This window comes from Theropithecus gelada, chromosome 2 (genome assembly GCF_003255815.1).
Source record: "Theropithecus gelada isolate Dixy chromosome 2, Tgel_1.0, whole genome shotgun sequence".
NCBI lineage: Eukaryota > Metazoa > Chordata > Mammalia > Primates > Cercopithecidae > Theropithecus > Theropithecus gelada.
In genome coordinates this window covers 4,910,684-4,934,339 of record NC_037669.1, presented here as the reverse complement: position 1 = coordinate 4,934,339, position 23,656 = coordinate 4,910,684, and positions in this window count along the sequence as shown.

Sequence of the window (23,656 nt, the reverse complement as noted above, 5' to 3'; positions counted from 1 at the left end):
TTTTTTTTGAGACGGAGTCTCGCTCTGTCGCCCAGGCTGGAGGGCAGTGGCCGGATCTCAGCTCACTGCAAGCTCCGCCTCCCGGGTTCACGCCATTCTCCGGCCTCAGCCTCCCGAGTAGCTGGGACCACAGGCGCCGCCACCTCGCCCGGCTAGTTTTTTGTATTTCTTAGTAGAGACGGGGTTTCACCGTGTTAGCCAGGATGGTCTCGATCTCCTGACCTCGTGATCCACCCATCTCGGCCTCCCAAAGTGCTGGGATTACAGGCTTGAGCCACCGCGCCCGGCCGGCCTTTCTTTTTAATCACCATAAAATGTTTTTCACTTCCTCTTTCAAAAACTAAATCAGCAGTCCTCAAACAATTTAGATAGGGATGAGTCTACAGTCGATATCATCTTCTGGCATGCCCCTATGCATGTTGTTTTTTGGATATCATCTTTATTTCTCTCTTTTTGATAGTTATTTTATGAGATAAAAAGATAGAGAAGCATTTCTCAGTGATGATACAGACGAACGGAGGGAGTATACAGGTAAGCATCCACAATTGTAACACAGCGTGAAATACGTCAGGGCAATAGATGTTGCACATTTGGGATGTAAGCCTACTATTAGAAGGGCCAGAGGAGACTTGCAGATGGAAATGATTCTTAGGCAGATATCTGTAGGGTGAGCAGTCATATTAAAAATAACATATATTACCCTTTGTATGCTTCTGTAACTATCCTGTGTATTTTGCAACTATTAACTCATTTAATTATCACAAAAAATCATGCTAATCGTTATGATTTCCTTTAAAAAATAAAATAGTTAAAAATGATGAGATATCAAAAAAAGTAAAAGAGATGAAGGTAAGAAGAAAAAGTTATCTTGGCAGAGGGATCAACGTGGGTAAAATCATGGCAAGAGATAGCATTGGCAGAGTGCAGCAACTGAAGCACATTTAATGTGACCTGGTTGTTGTTTGTTGTTTGTGTGTATGCTATGAGTGTTTCAGAGACCTGGGAGGCCGGCCACAGTGGCTCATGCCTGTAATCTTACACTTTGGGTGGCCGAGGAGGGCGGATAACCTGAGGTCAGGAGTTCAAGACCAACCTGGACAACATAGGGAAACCCCATCTCTACTAAAAAAATACAAAAATTAGGCGTGGTGGCGGGCATCTGTATTCCCAGCTACTTGGGAGGCTGAGACAGGAGAATCGCTTGAACGCAGGGGGCAGAGGTTGCAGTGGGCCGAGATTGTGCCACTACTCCCCAGCCTGGGCAAAAAAGCGAGACGCTGCCTTGAAACAAAACAAAACAAAACAGCAGAGAATGAGAAATGGGAATAGTAAGCAACGATCCCAGAGTAATAAGCAGAGACCATGTGTAGCTTTTTGGACTTTAAAATAAATTTTCATATCTTTACATGACACAAAAATTTAGTATTTTCTTCTACGTGTTTTGTTTGTTGGGGACTGCATCCTGATTTTTAAATGTAAATTTAAATTATAATTGTGTTTCTAAGTGTATTTTTCTGTACGTAGTTATAAACATGCCTACCTGGTGGTGGTATTGTGAAAATTTTCAGCAGTATGAAATTTAAAATTGCTTATCCACAGTTACAAATATTTTTACTAGAATGTTACTTTTCTTTCGCACATTTTTTTCAGTATCCCATATGAGTTTTCAAAGAAAGGGCACTTAGCAATTACTAATTGACTGACTCATTCTATTACCAAACTTAATTCATGCACGTGGTGCCTTTTATATAAGCTAAAAGAGGACTGAATTCATATGTATATAATAATGCTTATTACACTGATACCTGATCTCATTTATTTAGTTCCCAGCCTCAATTTCTGCATTTGCCAAAGGAATGAGTAGCCGCCCTTCACTGTGTTGAAAAAGATAGTAAAAATGTATGAGGCAATGTTAGAACTCAAGAGTCTTTCTACACATGTGTACTATAGTATATACATTTCTGGAGTAATGCACTTTTCACATTTTTTGTGTGTTTATATGGCTCTCTTTTTCTTGTGTGATTTCAGAAACAATGTATGCTACTTTTGTGACTAAGTCTCCTACCCTAACAGCATTATTTGGAATTTCATTTCAAGAACACTTAGCTTGGCAAAAATATTTTGTTTTACACAAACAGATTAGATAATATATTGTCAAAATCTTGTTTCTTTAACTTTGAAAACAGGTTGCAGGCTGTCGATATGGATGACTACATTATATAGGAGTTAGTATATATCATGCTCTTTGAATCAGTGATCTTAATTCTATAGTATATGTTAAATAGAATTTTAGTTTACTAAGGTATATTAAACCAGTTAGGGATAACTGCAAAATGTGAAGATGTAGGAAATTGTGAACATCATAGAGTCTCATGCCATACATTTTTCTATCAATAAATGAGATTACAAAATTAGATAAAACGATTTAACTCCAGTTAAGTGAAGATTGTCATCGTATTTTCTTTAAAGCAACTTATTAAGTTAATTACTTAAGGATTTAATCTTTAATCTGATATTCCTTTGCACTAGTGATAATGTTTAAATTGGTATGTTCTTATCAAGCACTTAGTAGCCTACAATAGCATAATCATATGACTCTAAGAATTATAACCAGAAAGGCTTACATCAATTAAAATGGAAAAAAAATAATATCTCTCCCATAATCTATTAGACTTCCATTGTAGTTATTACCCTAATGTAGGTATCTAGACCCATACATTTGACAGTTTAAAGACCAAAGTCTCGGAAATGTTTTCTCTGTCCTAACCTGTATTTTAAAATAAGTTAACCCTGATGGAAGGAGTTACAAAAGCAGCAGTCAATGCACCAGTAGATTCAATCCCTTCCTTCTTTCTATGGTCTATTTCCACATTTTTGCCTAGTATATGACAATATCTTTTCACCATGTGTAGAGTGACCAGCTTTACCCCTTAGCTCTATATGTGCTCGGTCAAGGACTGAACTAGAAGTAAATAATATACCCATTCTAAGCCTAGACTTTTGGAGATGATTTATGGGTAGGTTTCTATTTGCAAATGTGTGTCCCTCCCATTATCTTGAGGACATACCTAGGCTGTTCTGCTGTCCTGGATGGAGCATTTGAGATGCATGACGAAAGGCTGAGTTAAACCAGCTGCCCAGCTGAGCAGAATAAACTTATTTTTTTTTTATTAAGTTTATTTTCCAATTAACAAAAATAACATCTGTAGCAATGCTTTTGCCTGTGTTAGCTGTAGCACACTTGCTGGTTTATGCAAAAGTATAAAACTGTGACACATATAGATCCAGCTAAACAATAAGAAGAAACTGGTATTTATATACAAAAGCCAACATAAACCATCACATTGAGTAGTTTGATCTCTTTTCCCTACAGGAAGACATAAAATCAGCTTTCTTTGTTCTTATATAACCATTCAAAAAAGAAAAAGGAAAGAGGAATGAGTAATATGTGGAAAAGCTGCTCTACCAGCAAAGATTTGGTAGTACAACTCTTGCCATCTTCTGATCACACATTGTTCAGATGTGCTTTGTAAAAGAGTGTTTTGATCTTTAACTAGAATTTCAGAGAGTTTTTCAAAGCAATGTGGCTCTTTATAATCTTTGTGTCAACATCATTATCTTTTTTACTTATAGGAAGACCTTTCCCACTTCATGATGCATAAAAGAAAAGCAAACATTTAAACTTCCTACCTTAGGCAATAATTGCTTCCTGCAAAGTGTCAACTCATTTGTGAGCTGTTTCATGTACTCGCCCACATAACAAAGTTATTTTATAATGTTTAGAAAGGCTCTAAAGATGATCCTTCATAATCTAGTTTAATTGTCCACCAACGCTGACTTAATACGTTAATATGTACTTTGCCTTTTTTCTCCAATTTTTTTTGTTTAAAGGGAAGTCTTCACTATGATTTAAGTTAGCCCTCAAAATATACGTTGCAGAGATAAAGTTTGTGTGTGTGTGTGTGTGTGTGTTTATGTGATGTAACAGCCAATACTTATTTAATTTGGAACTAACACTGTTTCTATTTATGTGTTTGTTAGCAATTTTAACTATATATTATTTGGATTTAAAATAGCAGATAACCCTAACCAACTTCTGAGGACTCAAAATAATTCAATTCCATAAATAAATGTTAAATATATATTAAACACCAGGCACTTTTTTAGTTCAATAATTACTAGGAAAAAGAAGTCTCTCCTTGCCTGGAAATTATACTCTAGTGGAAATTTTCTACAGTTGGCACATAATTGTTTTATGATTAATTAATTTATGGCACAGGAACTTATGTAATACATACTATGTGTGAAGTTCTTTTTGACGTTGGTGTGTAGTATAAAAAAGAGTTATAATACATGTCAACATGGAGTACATTGCTTTGTGGGTTGTGAAACAGAGGATGTAAACAATTAACAAATAATTAGGCAGGACAGTACAAGTTGTGATCAGTGTCATAAAGGACATTTTCAAAGAGATGAGAAAAAAAGTAATTAGAAAGCACATATAGGATAATCCAAACTAACCTCTCTAAAGCAATGTTATTTATGTTAAGATCTTGTAGATGAGAATGAGCTGGACCTGCAGAAAACTGAAAGGATATTTTGACAGATTCATTCAAAGTATTAAAAAAGAGTACAAAATACAATCAAACCTAAGATTAATGAAAGAAGCACAAATCAAGCAAAAATTAGGTACGATTTAATATATTAGATTGGAAAATTATTATCTGATAACTTTTGAAAAATACATTGAAGAAGTTACAGTAAATTGAGTATCAGTTTGGAAGTATATACTATTACTATTTAGTAATATTTACTAAAACTACTGTATTTTTGGAAGTGGGTAACGGGTAGAAGCTGGAAGAGTTTTGGAGTGTGTGCTAGGAAAAGCCTCTATTGTCCTGAAAGCACTGGTAAGGGTCACTCTGGTGAAGACTCAAAAAGAAGACTATTGAGAAAGACTCAGCCTTCTTAGAGAATACTTATGTAAGCCTGAAGAGAATTTGTTAGAAATAGGAATGGCAAAGACCATTCTGATGAGGTATCAAATGGAAGTAAAGCACATATTATTGGGTAATGAAGGAAAAGCCATCCTTGTTATAAAGCAGCAAAATAAAAATGGCTGAATCACATTCTGGTGTTTAAGGTAAAACTCGTGAGTGATAAAATTGGGTATCAGAGGCTTTGGTTATCAAAGGAAACAAAGAGAAACCAGTTTCTCTTATGATGGATGGAAATTAGTGTTAGGAAGATGAATAGCAGCTTATGAACGAGGCAGGAAGAAAGAAGTGTCTTAGGCTATGTTCGATTAGAGGCTATCGCTTGGTTGTCACATGCTGTGCATCTGAGATTGCAGATAAGAATTCAAATCTGCAGGTCAAACAGATTAAGTAATGAACGATAGACTATTATTTAAAAAGAGAAAGGAAAAATTTGTGTGCAAGAATGGGTTATTGGGAATTAAAGCTTTGATTGCTAGAAGAAAATATCAGGAGTAGCTAAACTACAAAATTAAGGAAATACAATAAAATTCACACTTTCAAATACAAATCAATCATGATAATTAACCCAGGAAATCCAACACGATTAATAGCCATTTCAGAGAACATAGAGAAAAGGATGGTTGAAATAATTTGTACAATCCCCTAACCACCTCCTTGCTGCCATAGCCCTCTTTTGGCTGGCAAGTTGTTAAATGAAATGAACTAAAATTAAAATGAAAGACCTTAGATATAATATAGATATTTTAAATTATACTTCAAGTTCTGCGATACATGTGCAGAACGTGCAGGTTTGTTACATAGGTATGCATGTGCCATGGTTGTTTGCTGCACCCATCAACCTGTCATCTACATTAGGTAGTTCTCCTAATGCTATCCCTCCCCTTGCCCCCAACCCCCAACAGACCCCCAACCCCCAATCACTGGTGTGTGATGTTCCCCTCCCTGTGCCCATGTGTTCTCATTGTTCAACTCCCGCTTATGAGTGAGAACATGTGGTATTGGTTTTCTGTTCCTGTGTTAATTTGCTGAGAATGATGGTTTCCAGCTTCATCCAAGACCCTGGAAAGGACATGAACTCATCTTTTTTACAGCTGCATAGTATTCCGTGGTGTATATGTGCCACATTTTCTTTATCCAGTCTATCATTGATGGGCATTTGGGTTGGTTCCAAGTCTTTGATATTGTGAATAGTGCTGCGATAAACTTACGTATGCTGTGGGGGTCTTCATGGTAGAATGATTTATAATCCTTTGGGTATATACCCACTAAAGGGATTGCTGGGTCAATTGATATTTCTAGTTCTAGATCCTTGAGGAATCACCCCATTCTCTTCCACAACAGTTGAACTAATTTACACTTCTACCAACAGTATGAAAGCATTCCTATTTCTCCACATCCTCTCTAGCATCTCTTGTTTTCTGACTTTTTAATGATTGCCATTCTAACTGATATGAGATGGTATATCATTGTGGTTTTGATTTGCATTTCTCTAATGACCAGTGGTGATGAGCATTTTTTTATGTTTGTTGGCTGCATTAAGTGTCATGACTAAAACACCAAAAGCAATAGCAACAAAAGCCAAAATTGACATATGGCATCTAATTAAACTAAAGCGCTTCTGCACAGCGAAAGAAACTATCATCAGAGTGAACAGGCAGCCTACAGAATGGGAGAAAAATTTTGCAATCTATCCATCTGACAAAGGGCTAATATCCAGCATCTACAAGGAACTTAAACAATTTTACAAGAGTAAAGCAAACAACCCCATCAAAAAGTGGGTGAAGCACATGAACAGACACTTTTCAAAAGATACTGTTTTTTCATAAACCTTGTCTTTGAAATGATTTATTTTCATTCTTTGTTTCTATGCTTTACTTGTAAGTATTTGAGCTTGAAGGGTCACATGTAGTAGTTAATTTAAGGTGTTGGTTTCAGATAGATCTAATACCACTTTTAAGAATAACCCCTTAAGCCAACAGGAGTTTATTATTTGCTTTACTCATTAACACATGCTTAATTATATAGAATTATATGTCAGCATCTATTGATGTGGTCTACATTCATTTTCTTCCCTTAAAGTATCACACCAGTGAAATATATTACTGTACATCTTAATATACAAATATACAACATAATACATATTATTAGAATAAACATTACTTGGATTTTATAGGTTTTATTATAATATTGAATATATTTATACATTTAAAAAATTATTTTCTACTTATATTCATAAATGAAATTTCTCTCTAATTTTATTTGGGATAGCTTAGTTGATGGTGGCCATCAATTTAATAATCTGAAACATAACTTTAAAAGATCATCTTTTTCTATAATGTGGAATGCTCTTATAGAATATTGATGTGATTGTGATAATTATATATATATATGTTTTACTATTAATATAGGTTTTGTTTTACTTATTTATTATATTAATTAATTAATTTATTTATTTATTTTAAGACAGAGTCTTGGTCTGTTACCCAGGCTAGAGTGCAGTGGCGTAATCTCCACCTGCTGGTTTCATGTGATTCTCCTGCCTCAGCCTTCTGAGTGGCTGGGATTACAGGCACACACCACCATGCCCGGCTAATTTTTGTAATTTTATTAGAGATGGGGTTTCACCATGTTGGCAAGGCTGGTCTCGAACTCCTGACCTCAAGTGATCTGCCCGTCTCAGCCTCCCAAAGTGCAGGGATTACGTGAGTGAGTCACCGTGTCCAGCCTAGTGTTACATTTTATCTCATTATTAGGAAGTGTTTTATTCCGAAGTGTTTATAGGCAACTTACATAATTTTCTTTGAGTTGGTTTACTCATCTATAAAGTAGAAAAATTGCCTTAATGTTTTATGTTTGTGTTTTTCAAGAATCTGAATTAATTTCCTTTGAAATTAATGTATTCAATTATTTGCCATAATTATATTCTCTGCTTTTAAGTTAACATTTAAAATATGATTTAGGCATAATTTGCCATGTTTACTATCATTTCCTATTTAATTAATGCTTATATAGAAAATGAATATCTATATAGTTACAACTTTATCAATTCATATCTATATATGTATGTATAAAAAAGAAAGACAAATTGGAAATAATTACCTTTGTAATTTTAAGTATTATATTTATTGAATTTTTTAAGTGAATAAATTACTCAATACCTATAAAAAGCTCAAAGTAATGCTTGACCCATGTTTATTGTGGAATATATGTTATTATTTACTTTTGATAAAGTTTTAAGTTTTTTTATGTGTCTGTATCTTTGTTTTTGTTTGTTTGTTTTTTTCCTGTGTGTTCAAACTTACAGACATACGTGTTCTTTGTTCCATAACAGAAAACATAAGACTCCTAAGTGACTGTGGAAATCCTCCACGCTTTATTCAATGTCAGAGCGAAACCAATGGGAAAGGAATTGTAGTTATTGTGATTTTCAACATCCTAAAGATTCTGTTATTTGTGTGGAGAAGAGGTGATACTGTGAAGTGATAGGACATTGAATTTTACATTTATTCAAGCCCAATCTAACTTTGGCTGCCTGTTAAGGTTAAATCCGACAAGAAAAGAGACCTCCGTTCAAGCAGTCTATGAAATGTGCATTATTGGCTGTCTCATTACCATCAGTCCCTCTTCACCAGGTCATTCATGATACCTGTAGCCCCAGCTACCGATTAGGTAGTGCTTCAGTTTTCTTGCTCCGTGTAGGGCTCCACGGAATCTATTTTTTGACAAGAGGCATCACTCAAGATCAAGATACACTAATGAATCTGTGTGTGTGTGTGTTTGTGTGTGTGCATGTACAACACAGGATTCGGAGTCATAAAAATAATTTACTGTGCCTTCCCCTTTTCCCTCCCCCCATCAAAGTATTTTCTAATCGAATTCCTTCAAGTTTCACACATTTGGGAGGGAATCACTCTTTTAATCTCTAGTGATGATTTGAAAATCTCCCTTTTACACTGTGTGACTCTTTTATGTAGAAAAAAAGGAAAAGTTAAACGAGATTAGAATGACATACACATAACGTGTAATACAACATAGTTTCTTAAAAAGAACTTTATGTTAATTTAGCAAGTGAATAAAGACTATGAAATTTTACAACATATTTAAAGAATTTAAATTAGTAGCTGATAAAGAATGCATAATTACTATCTTTATAGTAAAATAACATGAACCTATACTAGCAGATTCCAAGGAGTATTTCTTTATCTAGCAAAATATTTTATCATCTATCTAAATTAAAATCTTAAATACATAAAACACAAATTAGTATTTTTATCTTCTATCTGCCTGTTATCCAGAGATCTCTATTCCCTTTTGATTGCCAACTTCAAATACTTACACTTTAAAAAGTCCTTAATGACTATCTTCTTATTGATTCATTCATTCATTTGATTGATTGATTCAACAAATGTTTATTTTGCTTCCATTATGTGCCAAGAACTCTCATAGGTGCTGCAAATACAACTGGGAAATAAATTCCTGCCCTCCTGGAGTTTACATTCAACTGGGAACAAACAGAATGTAAACAGGTCAATGTCTGTTATGTTAATGGCAATAAGAGCTATGAAGATGAACACTGCTTTACAGCATGGGAAGCTGTTGGCTGAGTAGGGTCCTATTTCAGATATAGAAGCATTTGAGCAGAAACCTGAATGCAGTGATAATGAAGAAGTCTTTCAGACATATTAGGAAAAAAATTCAAACCATAAGGAACAGTAAATGTAACACTGCAATAAGCATGATTGGCACATTCAAAAGTGTAAAAGGAGATCAGTGACTGAGGCCCCCTGAGTAAAAAGACGAAAGATAGAATTTAGGTCTGGTAAAATAATCATAAGGTTGTAGTAACTAGGACCTGGTAAGCTAAGGTAGGGGCCTGGGATTTTATTCTGAGTGAGTTAGGAGGGATGGGAGGATCTTTTTTTTTTCCAAGAAGTGATATGATTTGTTGTATGTCTTCATTTTAAAATGATCACAACTATGACTGAGAATAGACTACCATAAATCAGTTTTAAAAGATTGATAATTGAGCAAAGTGTCTAATTCTAAAAGAATATATTAGCCAGTAATTTGTCCAAATTATACATTTGTTTAATGTAAAATCTATTCAGCAGATAGCTGGATACTATTAATCACCTCTGCCTACCCTTTTCATAACCGTGATTAATATATGTAACTAAGAAAACTAGAGAAATTATGCACTATTTCCTATTCAAAATCTTTGGGGTTTGTACTCTGATGAAACCTGATCTTGTTTTTGTGTGCTTCTTAATGTGTGTTGGTTGGCTTTTGCAAAGGTCTGAAGTTTTTGTGCCCTCAAAATTCATGTATTAAAATGTAATCACTAATGTGATGATGTTAGATGGTGAGACTTTTGAAAGGTGATTAGGTTACAAGGCTAGAACCTTCATTAATGGGATTGATGTCCTTACGAAAGAGGCCTAAGTGAGCCCCCAATATTTCTTCCATGTGAGGACCTAGGAAGAAGGATGCTGTCTGTGAGGAAGTAGGCCCTCATCAAACACCAACTCTGTTAGTGCCTTGAACTTGGAATTTCCAATCTCCAGAACCGCAAGAAATACATTTCTGTTGCTTAAAAACCACCTCCTTTATGGTATTTTGTTACAGTAGCCCAAATAAACTAACACAGCTTTATTGTTTTATTTTGTTTAATTTTTTATAAAACCCTGAATCCCAGCTATTTCAGAATTAGCAATGTGTAGTGCCTATATATTTATTTGTTTTTGCTTAGTGCTATTCCTACAAAAAGAAATAGAATCCAAATTTTTTAAATAAAACAAATCTTAGAATAACTGAAATATTTGACATAAGGATGCATATGATCACATATTTTTGGTGTGTGTATATGTGTTTATTTTTGAAAGGTCCATTTGATCAAATTAGTTTTATTTGCATAACAGAGTTTCTTTTTGTATTTGACCTTTCATTAACATGGCTTTTTAAGATTACATAGAAGAAACAGAGCTATAGTATTGTTTGTTTGGATTTTTAGGGATAAAACAATGAAAACAAGAAAAATATACTGTTTTTCTAGCTATCTAGGGAAGTTTAGTAACAGTTTTTCCAAACTAACATCATGATAACTGTGACCATTTATTGACTAATTATTATAAGTTAAACATCGAGCATTTATATTAGAAATTAACAATCCTTCTGCATATCTCAAATAAGTGAATATGCCTAATTTCGTTTTAGTCATATTTAGTAATTTAGTTAATTTAGTAATTTTAATTTCACTGGTAGAAAAATTGAGACTCAAAAAGAATATATAATTTTCCAAAGATCACACATATATTTGGGGGTACAGATTTTACACTCTACTGCTATGTGGTTTTCACTTCCATGAAAGTACAGCAGGCCACACTTTCCATAAAACCACATCCACACCTGAGTGCTGGCGGCTCTCTGCTCTTTTAATCAAGTATTTATCCTTTCCACAATAGAGAGCCTAAGTGGGCATGCCACGTGGCTGTCTTGTAGAAGTGGTCTCGGGCAGCCTTCTTCACCAAGTTGTATCTGAAGCTACTGACCCCTCTAAGATCCAGCTCTTGTAGTTTTTGTTGTAACTCTCACAGTGTTTTTTGGTCTAATATGTCAATGTTGGGGTTTGTTTTACACAATATATGAAATATAAGCCAAAGATTTTCAGAAAGAGAACAATTTGCGTCTACCAAATTCAAAATTTAGTAGTGCTCTTAAATAGGTTTCTAGAGGCACCCTATTTGACTAAAAACTGGTTTGCATAGATTATTATATATTTTTAAATATCTTTTGTTTTAAAGTGCCAGCAGAATGAATTAAACAGTAGAAAGAAAGATGGAAGCATTAAGTTTTGGGAATTTGTCTGTAAGCCCAACTAATACTTTGCGATAAGATTTGCTAAGAATTTTTTTTAACTTTGCTTAAACTAGTTCTGTAATTATTGATAGAGAAAAAGTACAGGTAGGAAACAAATACGTAAAGATCCATTTCAAAATCTAAGGTGGTGTTGTAAACCATAGAGTAGAGCAGATCAGGAGAGAAAAAAATCAAGAATACAATAGTCATAATAATTTTTGAATGATACTGAAAAGTAAAATGACATCTAAATATATCTGCCGAATGTGGCAAAAGTAATGAATAATTTTAGTGAGAACTATTAAGTGACCAGAGTGAAAGTCAAAGGGAAGTGGGAGGTGAGCGTGAAGCAAGAACAGCTGCGGAAAACACTTTTTTTTTGTTTGTTTTTTGTTTTTGAGAGGGAGTCTCGCTCTGTCGCCAGCGGGGAGTGCAGTGGTGCAGTCTTGGCTGACTGCAAGCTCCGCCTCCCGGGTTCAGGTGATCTGCCTTCCTCAGCCTCCTAAGCAGCTGGGACTACACAGAAAACAGATGAGAAGAAAATGAGGGCTGTGTAGTTGAAGAGGATGCGGGATTATCAAGTTCTTATTTATACATTTCAATATTTATTTAATGGTAGAAATGTATCCATAATGTTGAATAGAACACAATTTGAAGAAGGCTACATACAATATGATAAAATTCATATACTTTTTCAAAGTGAAAAATGTATCATATGTACCACTCTATTTTTAATGGAAATATAAGCCTCAAATGTATTAACATTGCCTGCGAGCTTACAGGAAAGTGCACAGTTAGGTCGGGCAGGGGCACAAAGGAGCATCATCTGTATTTGTAGCCGCTTAGTTTAAAACTATGTATGTGCATATAGTGATTATAATAAATATATAAAATATATTTTAATTCCTATTATTATCTGTAACTGTACTGAAAATTTTTGCATTTGGAATATGAAGTAAACAATCTATGACGTTAGATTTCTGAGTTGTAAATTTCAATGTTATGGGGAAAACCTAGGTGTAGCTTTTTACTTTATCATTCATAAATAATGTATCTATAACCCCATACAGGGAGAAGCTGCGGACTAGATATCTAAGTAAAGATTTCCATCATATAGCTGACAAGGCTATACAATCGATTTTAATAATATGACCTAGAGGCCGGGCACGGTGGCTCACGCCTGTAATCCCATCACTTTGGTAGGCCCAGCTGGGCGGATCACGAGGTCAGGAGACGAGACTGTCTTGGCCAACATGGTGAAATCCCGTTTCTACTAAATACAAAAAAATTAGCCGGGCGTGGTGGCGGGCGCCTGTAATGCCAGATACTTGGGAGGCTGAGGCAGGGGAGTCGCCTGGACTCAGGAGGCGGAGCTTGCAGTGAGCTGAGACCACGCCGCTGCACTCCAGCCTGGCGACAGAGCAAGACTCCGTCTCAAATAAATAAATAAATAAATAGAAGAATATCACCTAGACTAGTTAAATCAATGAAATAAAATGTATGACATTGGGGATTGAGTTCTAATTTTTAGGGTATGCTGAAACCATTCTTTTCTGGAATGGAAAATGATATCTTCAAAAGAAGTAGCAGCTACCATCAAATGAATTCATCTGAGTAATACTCTAGAAAAGAATAATGTAGGTTTTTTTAAATTGATGCTAAATCTGGAAAGTAAAAATTTCATAATGTGCACGTCGAATCTGCAACAATGTGACGATCAGAAATATTTGAAACCACAGGCAGTTTAAACGTGGGCTTGGAGGACAAAAGAGACTTTTTTTCTTTTCCCTTTTTTCCTCCCTCCTTCCCTCCCTTCCTTCCTGTCTTTCTCCCTACTTTCTTTCCTCCCTTCCTTCGTTCCTCCTTCCCTCCCTCCCCCTCCCCGTCCCTCTGCCCTTCCCTTCTTTCCTCCCTTTTTCCCTTCTCCTCTTTCTCTTCTTTCTTTCTCATTTCTTCCCTTTTTCCTTTCTTCTTTCCTGCATTCATTTGTTCCTTTCTTCCTGTGTTTTTGCTTGTTGAAATATTGAAAGTCAGAAGAGATAAAAAATAAAATCGATAAATTCTCATTTTAATGGATTAGCTTTATTTGAACTAATGTAGATTATAATTTTTCTCAAATTGGAATGAAATGATAACATTCATTTTTAGGTGAATATTAGAATAAAGTGTCTTTTGGTTAGACAGACTCGGTTAAAAATCTTGTTTCTGCCACTTTCCAGCTTTGAAATATTAGAAAGTTTACTTTTTTTCCTAGTGACACAGTTTCCTCCCCTATAATATGAAAACTATAGCACCAATTTCAAAGGGATGTTGTAAAACTTGGAATATACACACACACGCGCTCACGCGCACATATATACATACACACATACATGTATATAAACACACATATACATATGCATGCAAATATACACACACACACATATATACACATGTACTATATATATACACACACACATATATCTGTGTATATACATACACACATATAATAGTGCCTTGGCATATAGCAAAACAAATATATAATATTTTTACTATAATATTTTCTTTTTCAGGCATTTTCCACATATTTCATCTTTACCATAGCTTTGTAAAGTAGGTGGACTATTGTGCCAGTTTGCTTTTCTCCTGTATCTTTTGTCTTCCTACCTCCTTATCTGCATATTTCTTTCATCCTTGCTTCCATTCTTTCTATCAGCATGAGAAGAGTGAGAAACTATGCTAAGCTTTATGCCTACAAAGATAAATAAAATTTTATAACTGATTTAGAAGGCAAAAAGTCTAGGAGAAAAGAAGCGCACAGTGTTTGAAAATATTGAAAACAGAGTTGTCTGTTGCTTCATTGTATGGTCCTATAGCTGGTCAGTGATAAGGGAGACCCAAATGTTCATGAATCATGACTTTCAGAAACAATTAGTCCCTGTAAACCTCAAATGTAGGTAACCAAGACTTTTTTGGTTTGTTTGTTTTGTTTTTTTCTTGCACCCCACCACAATCTACCCCCAGTAACTGGAATACTGGTATTAACTATGTGAGCAATATATGGTAAAGAGGTTATGTAATATTAAAAATACCTTTTAATTCCTAACATATTTGTGGAATATTATATTTTAGTAAATTTAAAGTAGAATGCTATAGTATCCACCCAAGTTTGTAGTAAAGTGTGAGCTGAATTCCATTTGCTTGAAGAGAGAACTTATTCTGCTTTTTAAGATTCATCTTTCTGTGCATCTTTTATTCAGTTCAACTGAAGGACAGAATAGAATAAAATGAATAATGAGCTAGTAGCACATAAGACTAACCCTTTTGAATAATAATAATAATAATAATAAAGTACATTTGCTCCCTTAGGTTATGTTTCAACAGAAAAGACATGTATTCATATAGTCAAAAAAGGATGTTAAGGGATCTCTAAACAGCACAATGAAAGATTCAAAGTGTAGTATTATTATAGAGGAAAGAAAATGTCTGGTTAATGCATGTAGGAAAGAATTGCATAACAAAACTAACAGGAAAACTGGGTACTGCAGGCGTGCTATGGGTTTAAGAATTAGCATAAGAAAAAATGCAGCAATGAATCAAGATATTTGAGAATGTTTAAAAGTAGGTCCTAATTCCTAGTACCAAGTAGAGATTATTCAAGTTATTGAGATGGTAAAGAACAGCAAATGGACCTCAGACAAAACTAGTGAATTCCTTATACAACAACACCCCCAACAGGGATTTGCTCAAACTTCAATCAAATGTACATATTCTTAGTGTAGTAGATCGGCAGAAAACGTGTAAGGCAAGATCTACAATTATCTGTATAAGAATTATTTAATTCTGAAGTCAGAAATATTATATGTTAAGAGTGGCTGTGATTTTCTCAGAACTAACATTTCTGTCAGTTTTTATGATGTAGGTTTTTAAGCTGAATTAACTTGACCTTCTATAAAGGTCTTCAGAAACTCGTCATAAAACTTTTAATATATCTAATAAACTGGATTATTCTTAATAGTTACTATATTAGTAAAAGTACTAGTACTTTACTAGTCCCAACAATAGGAATAGTCTTAATGCTTAATTGTGTCAAAAAAAAAAAAGTAACTTACCTCACTTAAAAGTCTTTAGTGTACTATAATTATTAATTCTTATGGAATGATTCTATGCAAGATAAATTCTCTTTGTGAAGGTCAAAAGATCATTTAAAATATTGAAGGAAAGTCCAGGCCTCCCACTTGTCATTTTACTGCTTCTTGATAACACTCTTTCTGTTCATATTTCTTTTAGTGACTATGAATGTGAATAATTTATAAATTATAACTAAGGAGAATATGCAAAAGAACAAGTGTCTCCTGAAGTTAAATTAGAAAATAGCTGAGTTGATTGTGTAACTCTCCTGAAACAATTAATGCAGTGTTCTGCTAAACCGCTTTTCATTTCAGAATGTCTAAAATGGGAAGAAAATTGAAACAGATATGAAATCTTAAGTAACTCAATTTTATGTAAATTTATGTATGAAACAAAAAGCAGAATGGCAATGAAATCTTCTGGGCTTTAATTTGATTTGAGGTCTGATACATATTTTGACCATCTTTCTTTCATGCAAAAAAGAAAATACTCCAGATAGAACAAGTCATTGACAGCCTAAAGTACATCAATCAAATTGCTAACTTATGATGCTTCTCAAGGGTATTGGCTCTTTGGTAGTCGTCAGAAATATAAATGGACAATGTGGTGTGGGTGTCTGTGCAATGGAGCAGAGAGGCATGATATTTGATGTGCCATATTCCTTCATTTCAAACAATTAATTAATGGGCTGCTATATATCCTGTTTCTCAGGGGTCAGAGGTATTGTTAAGAATCCTCAATGTTGCCTGTTTAAATTAAAAAAGATGACAGACAGATGCATCTAGGGCGTTAAGCATAAAGAGAGGACAAAATCCTTGTGTCTCCAGAAAGCTAATGCCAAAGAATGTGAGCATCTAAACCCAAATGACTTAGTTCCCTCTGGCAAATTTTAATTTATTAAACTTTAACAACATAAAGGAGAAAAATTAAAGGTAGTTAATTCCAAGAAAATAATTAATTCAATATATTTTGTCTGGAAAGCCATTTCTCTGAATCAATTTTCTGATTAAACCACTTGTAATTTAAGAAACAGAATATTTTTAAAAGAAATCACATTTCTGAGAAGAATGGTCTTGGCAGTCGCAGACTTTTCTCTTTTGCAAACCAAAATACATTGTTACTGTGAGAATGTAAGTGTTTGAAAAAACATTTAGATTTTAGGGTATACGTATATTTGGGTTATAAGAGTACATGTATTAAATAGGGCTCAGTTCAAAAAGAACTCTAATTTTATTAAATAGAAATATAATCTTAATATTTATGCAGAAAGCAACTTTTGCTTGGGCATATTTTAATCATTTTTTTTTCCTTTACTTGACACTATTATAAATTGAGATTCATTGTTTTCTTTTCTTTTTTCCCTTTGTATATTCAGGGTCATTCAAAGCTAAGCTACCTGATGAAAAAATAAAAGTTAAAGAAATTCAACAACAAAATTAATGCTGCAAGTTTCTCTCTTATTTTAGACATTCTTCTAACTGCTGGAACTAAGAAGACATGAATGATGAAACTTGTGTTCTTCTGGGAATGATATATACTTCACATAAATATAAATAAAAAGCCTAGAAAATTACGAATAAGTTATATGAATGAAGTTGACAGTAAATGAAAGAAGTCCGTTTAAATATGGTTATCAGAAAGCCTCTACAGAAGGTACCATCTAAACCCAGATCCAAGAGATGCCGGTAGACTAGCTGTGCTAAGAACCATGGAGGGAGCGTTCCAGAGTGTACATGTTCAGAAGCTAAATAGAGTGAGTTAGACACAGCTGGGAAACGAAAAGGAAGCCCATGTGGATGGAAAACAAGGAGTGTTACTGTAGGCCATGAAAACATTTTCTCTTTCTCTGTCGCGGGCTCTCTTTTGTTTTGTTTTGTTTTTGTTTTTGAGACGGAGTCTCGCTCTATGGCCCAGGCTGGAGTGAGCAGCGCCATCTTGGCTCACTGCAAGCTCCGCCCCCCGGGTTCCCGCCATTCTCCTGCCTCAGCCTCCCGAGGAGCTGGGACCACAGGCGCCGCCACCACGCCCGGCTCATTTTTGTATTTTTGGTGGAGACGGGGTTTCGCCATATTGGCCAGGCTTGTGTAGAATTCCGACTTCAGGTGATCCTTCCGCCTCGGCTTCCCAAAATGCTGGGATTACAGGCGTGAGCCGCCATGCCGAGCCTCTGTATTTCTTTTCTTTTTCTTTTTCTTTTTTTTTTTTTTCCTTTCTTCCCTAAACAGAAACATTAGAGTATCTGAGAAGAGATGTGGGCAAGCCTGGTTTTAATTCTAAAGTTCCGTTCGGCTAATTTGTGACAAACTAGATTGTAGATGTGTTTCAGTGTATGGTGGGAAGTAGTATATAGAGGTGGGAGTGAATAGCAAAGATACACACAAGAAGACTCTTCATGAAGTTTTTTGTATTATCTGTGAATACACACTATCACAACACTGAAAATTTATGCTGAAATTTTCATTCCAATCTTTTTTCTTTTCTTTTTTTTTTTTTTTTTTTTTTTTGCCATTTCAAATCAGTGAACCTATTGTGAATTCTTTTGAAAGGCTTTGTATTTTTGTCTCTGTAATAGGTCGTGGCTTCATACTTGTCTACCTTTTCTATTTGGTTGTTTAATTATATTTATTTGGTTCCACTAAATGTCCCATTCTGAACAGGTATGCCTTCTGAACAATTAATGCAGTGTACCTAATGTACATCAATCAAATTGCTAACTGATGATGTTTCTCAAGGGTATTGGCTCCTTGGTAGTCGTCAGAGATATAAATGGTATATTTCGGTATATATCAGAGTATACATTTTCTCATTTAATCCTCATAATAACTCAGCAAAGTATGGCTTATCATCACCTCAACAGAAGAGTCAGTTTAAGTTACTGCATGTAGGTAACTATGCAAAGTTATAAATAGAGAAGAGTTGAAAAGACACACAATTCATACTGGAAACATTTTTCTCAGTTCTTTGCTGTTCACTTTATCATATCAAGATATAAATAATAAAATATAAATTGATTTGTCTTATAATTGTATTTTCAGGATATATATTTAGAACCTAATCATTGTTTGTATTCATGTGAAATAAATTATGAAACCATAGAATTGTCATATTATTTGATTAGTGATAAATTTCCATCTTCCTCCCTCCCTTCCCCTCCCTCCTTCCTTCCTTTCCTTCCTTCCTTCCTTCCTTCCTTTCCTTCTTTCCTTCCTTCCTTCCTCTTTCACAGACCAAATGGCACTTTTATATTTAGATAAATTTTAGTAAGCAAGGGAATATTTTTTGAATGAGATTCTAGACTTTATATGGATAATCAAGTCTAGAAATTCTTCTCCCAATTACTTTTCTTTTGTTACTATTAACATTATAGTTGATATTTTCATATAAATATTCAGTGAGTTTTTTTTTGTATAAAGTTTCATGAATTTCAACACTTGTAGAGATTCACATAACCAGTAGCATAGTCAGGATACAGCATAGTTACACCATTCCATAAACTCCCTCTTTGCTATTCCTTTTCAGTGACACACTTTCCACTCATACTTAATTCTTACAATCACAGACTGATTCTCCGTCACTACAGTATTGTCTTTTCAGGGATATAATATAAATGGAAACATATAGCATGTGACTTATTGAGACTGGCTTTTTTTTCATTCAGCATATGTCTTTGATATCCACCCAAGTTGGGTGAATAACTAGCCCATTCCCTTTTGCTGCTGTTATATTCTATTACATGGATATACCAAGGTGTGTATCTCCTTTTATCCACTAAGGGGCATTTCAGTAGTTTCTAGTTGTTGGCAAATATAAAAAGGAACTTTTATAAGCATTTGTGTACTGTTTATTATATGAACGATAGTTTTCAAATTTCTTGAGTGAATACCAAATAATGAAGTTCCCACATATGTGTGTTTCTTTATAAAATACTGCCTAACTTTTTTTTTTTTTTTCTTGCAGAGTGGCTGTACTAGTTTTTAATCCACCAGATTTGCATGAGAGATTGAGTTGCTCTGCAGCCTTGTCAACACTTGATATTTTCAGCATTTTTCACTTAAACCACTCAGGCAGTTATGTAGCAATATTCTTTTATAGTTTCAACTTACTTTTCTGTATTGGCTAATTATGTGCTAATTTTTATTTCTGCATTGACTTCATTCACTTAATGTCATTTTCATAGATACTTTAAAAATTTTATAAAGTTCATTTTATCATTACACATTTTTCTTGTCATATCTAAACACTATTTGCCTAACCTCAGCTCACAGATATATTTCCCTACCTTTTCTTGTAAGTGTTTTATATAGTTTGGGGTTTTAAATTAAGGTCTGTGATTCGTTTTGAGTTCATTTTATATACAGCATATGCTTTTGTGTTGAAATTCATTTTTATTTGGATGCCCAATTGCTCCAGCCTGACTTGTTGAAATTTTTTTTGTACTTTTATCAAAAATTAAATGGCCATATTTGAATGTGTCTGCATTTGGATTCTCCATACTTCCACTGATGTATGTGTTTATACTTTTGCCAATACAACACTGTCCTCATGTAGAGTAAATCTTAAAATTAGCTAGTGTCATTCCTCCAATTTCATTTTATTTTTCAAACTTCCTGTGGCTGTTTTTGTTTCTTCGACTTTCCTTAAACATTTAAAAACTGGCATGTATAAACCTACAAAAAAATTCTGCGTGAAATTTTATTAAAAATTAAGTTAAATCTATAGATCCATTTGGAGAAAATTGACATCTTTACTAATCTGTGTCGTATGTTCATGAACTCAGTTTATCTTTACATGTATTTATGTTTTTCTGGATCTTTTCCATCACTATTTTATACACTATTTTATAGTACGCATCATACAGGTCTTATAGAAACCATTTGGACATACCTAATTATTTCATTTTTGTAGCTATTGTAAATTTGTTTTATGATACAGGTATTCAATTGCTTATTGCTAGTTTATATGAATACATATTTTTTGTTGCATAGACCTTGTAAATTGAAACTTTCCTAATCCCACGTTTGTATAATGAGTGTCTTGTAGATTATTTGGGATTTTCAATGTAAATAATCATATCATCTGTAAATAGGGACAATTTCCATTTTTAATTTTATCTTAGTTTTTTGCCTTGTATTTTCTAGGACATTCTAATATGATGCTAATTAGAAATGTTGAGAAAGGATACACATGCCTTGTTTCTAATCATGAGTGGGAAATTGCATTGTCTTTCACCATTCAGTAAAATCTTAGCTGGAATTGTTTTTATTGTTGCTTTTTGTTTTGTTTTGTTTGGTAGATATCTTTGACTAAGTAGAAGATGTCTTCTCTATTTTTACCGTGCAGAGAGTTTCTATTATTGAGGTACACTGAATATTATTTTTTTCTGCGTCAGTTAATATGATACATTGATTTTTTTTAGGCTGTTAATGGTGTATTGTATTGATTTATCTTCGTATATGAATCCAGCCTTCCATTGGCAGTGTAAACCCCACTTCGCCATTATGTGTTTGTATGTGTGTGTGTGTCTGTATGTATATATATGCATATATATATAACATATAACTTTGATTTGTTAAAATTTTTCTCATAACTTTTGCATCTATATTCGTGAAAGATAATTGCTTCCAGTTTTCTCTTCCTGTTCTCTTTTGGCCTGGTTTTGATGTCAGGATAAGACTGGCTTCGAAAAATGATTTGGGAAGTTCCCTCTGTTGTCCAAAAGAAATGTGTAAATTTGGCGCTATTTTGTCTTCTGAAACTCACGTGAAAGTATTTCTGGGCCTAAAGATTATCTTAAAAGTTTTTGAACTAAAAATTAAGTTTATGTAAGAGTTACAGGAATATTCAGATTATCTCTTTTTGTCGGGTGAGTTTTGAAATTTTTTGTTTTCTGAAAAATTGCTTTATTTTTATTTTATTATTTTAATTTTTAAATTATACTTTAAGTTCTGGGGTACATGTGCAGAATGTGCAGTTTTGTCACTTAGGTATACATGTGCAGTGGTGGTTTGCTGCACCCATCATCCCGTCACCTCCATTAGGTATTTCTCCTAATGCTATCCTTCCCCAAGCCCCCCACCCACCGACAGGCCCCAGTGTGTGGTGTTCCCCTCCCTTCGTCCATGTGTTCTCCTTGTTTAACTCCCACTTATGAGTGAGAACATGCTGTGTTTGGTTTTCTGTTCTTGTGATAGTTTGCTGAGAATGATGGTTTCCAGCTTCTTCTATGTCCCTGCAAAGGACATGAACTCATCCTTATTTATGGCTGCATAGTATTCTATGGTGTATATGTGCCACATTTTCTTTATCCAGTCTGTCATTGATGGGCATTTGGGTTGGTTCCACATCTTTGCTGTTGTGAATAGTGCCACAATAAACATACATGTGCATGTGTCTTTATAGTAGAATGATTTATAATCCTTTGGGTATATACCTAGTGATGGGATTGATGGGTCAAATGGCATTTCTAGTTCTAGATCCTCGAGGAATCACCACACTATCTTCCACAATGGTTGAACTAATTTATGCTCCCACCAACAGTGTGAAATGGTTCCTATTTTTCCATACCCTCTTCAGCATCTGCTGTTTCCTGACTTTTCAATGATTGCCAATCTAACTGGCATGAAATGATATCTCACTGTGGTTTTGATTTGCATTTCTCTAATGACCAGAGATGAAGAGCATTTTTGATATGTTTTTTTGGCTGCATACATGTCTTCTTTTGAGAAGTGTCTGTTCATATCCTTTGCCCACTTTTTGATGGGGTCATTTTTTTTTTTTTTCTTGTATATTTGTTTAAGTTCTTTGTGGATTCTGGATCTTAGCCCTTTGTTGGATGGATAGATTGCAAAAATTTTCTCCCATTTGTAGGTTGTCTGTTCACTCTGATGATAGTTTCTTTTGCTGTGCAGAAGCTCTTTAGTTTAATTAGATCCCATATTTCAATCTTGGCTTTTGTTGCCATTGCTTTTGGTCTTAGACATGAAGTCTTTGCCCATGCCTATGTTCTGAATGGTGTTGCCCAGGTTTTCTTCTAGGATTTTTATGGTTTTAGGTCTTACATTTAAGTCTTTAATTCATCTCGAGTTGCTTTTTATGTAAGGTTTAAGGAAGGGATCCAGTTTCAGTATTCTGAATATGGCCTGCCAGTTTTCCCAACACCATTTATTAAGTAGGGAATCTTTTCCCCATGGCTTCCTTGTGTCAGGTTTGTGAAAGACCAGTTCATTGTAGATGTGTGGTGTTATTTCTGAGGCCTCTGTTCTATTCCATTTGTCTATATCTCTGTTTTGCTACCAGTGCCATGCTGTTTTCATTACTGTAGCCTTGTAGTATAGTTTGAAGTCAGGTAGCATGATCCCTCTAGCTTTGTTCTTTTGGGTTAGGATTTTCTTGGCAATGCAGGCTCTGTTTTGGTTCCATATGAACTTTAAAGTAGTTTTATCCAATTCTGTGAAGAAAGGGATTGGTAGCTTGATGGGGATGGCATTGAATCTATAAATTACCTTGGGTAGTTTGACCATTTTCATGATATTGAGTCTTCCTATCCATGAGCATGGAATGTTTTTCCATTTGTTGGTGTCCTCTCTTATTTCCTTGAGCAGTGGTTTGTAGTTCTCCTTGTAGAGGTCCTTCACATCCCTTGTAAGTTGTATTCCTAGGTTTTCTTATTATCTTAGTAGCAATTATGAATG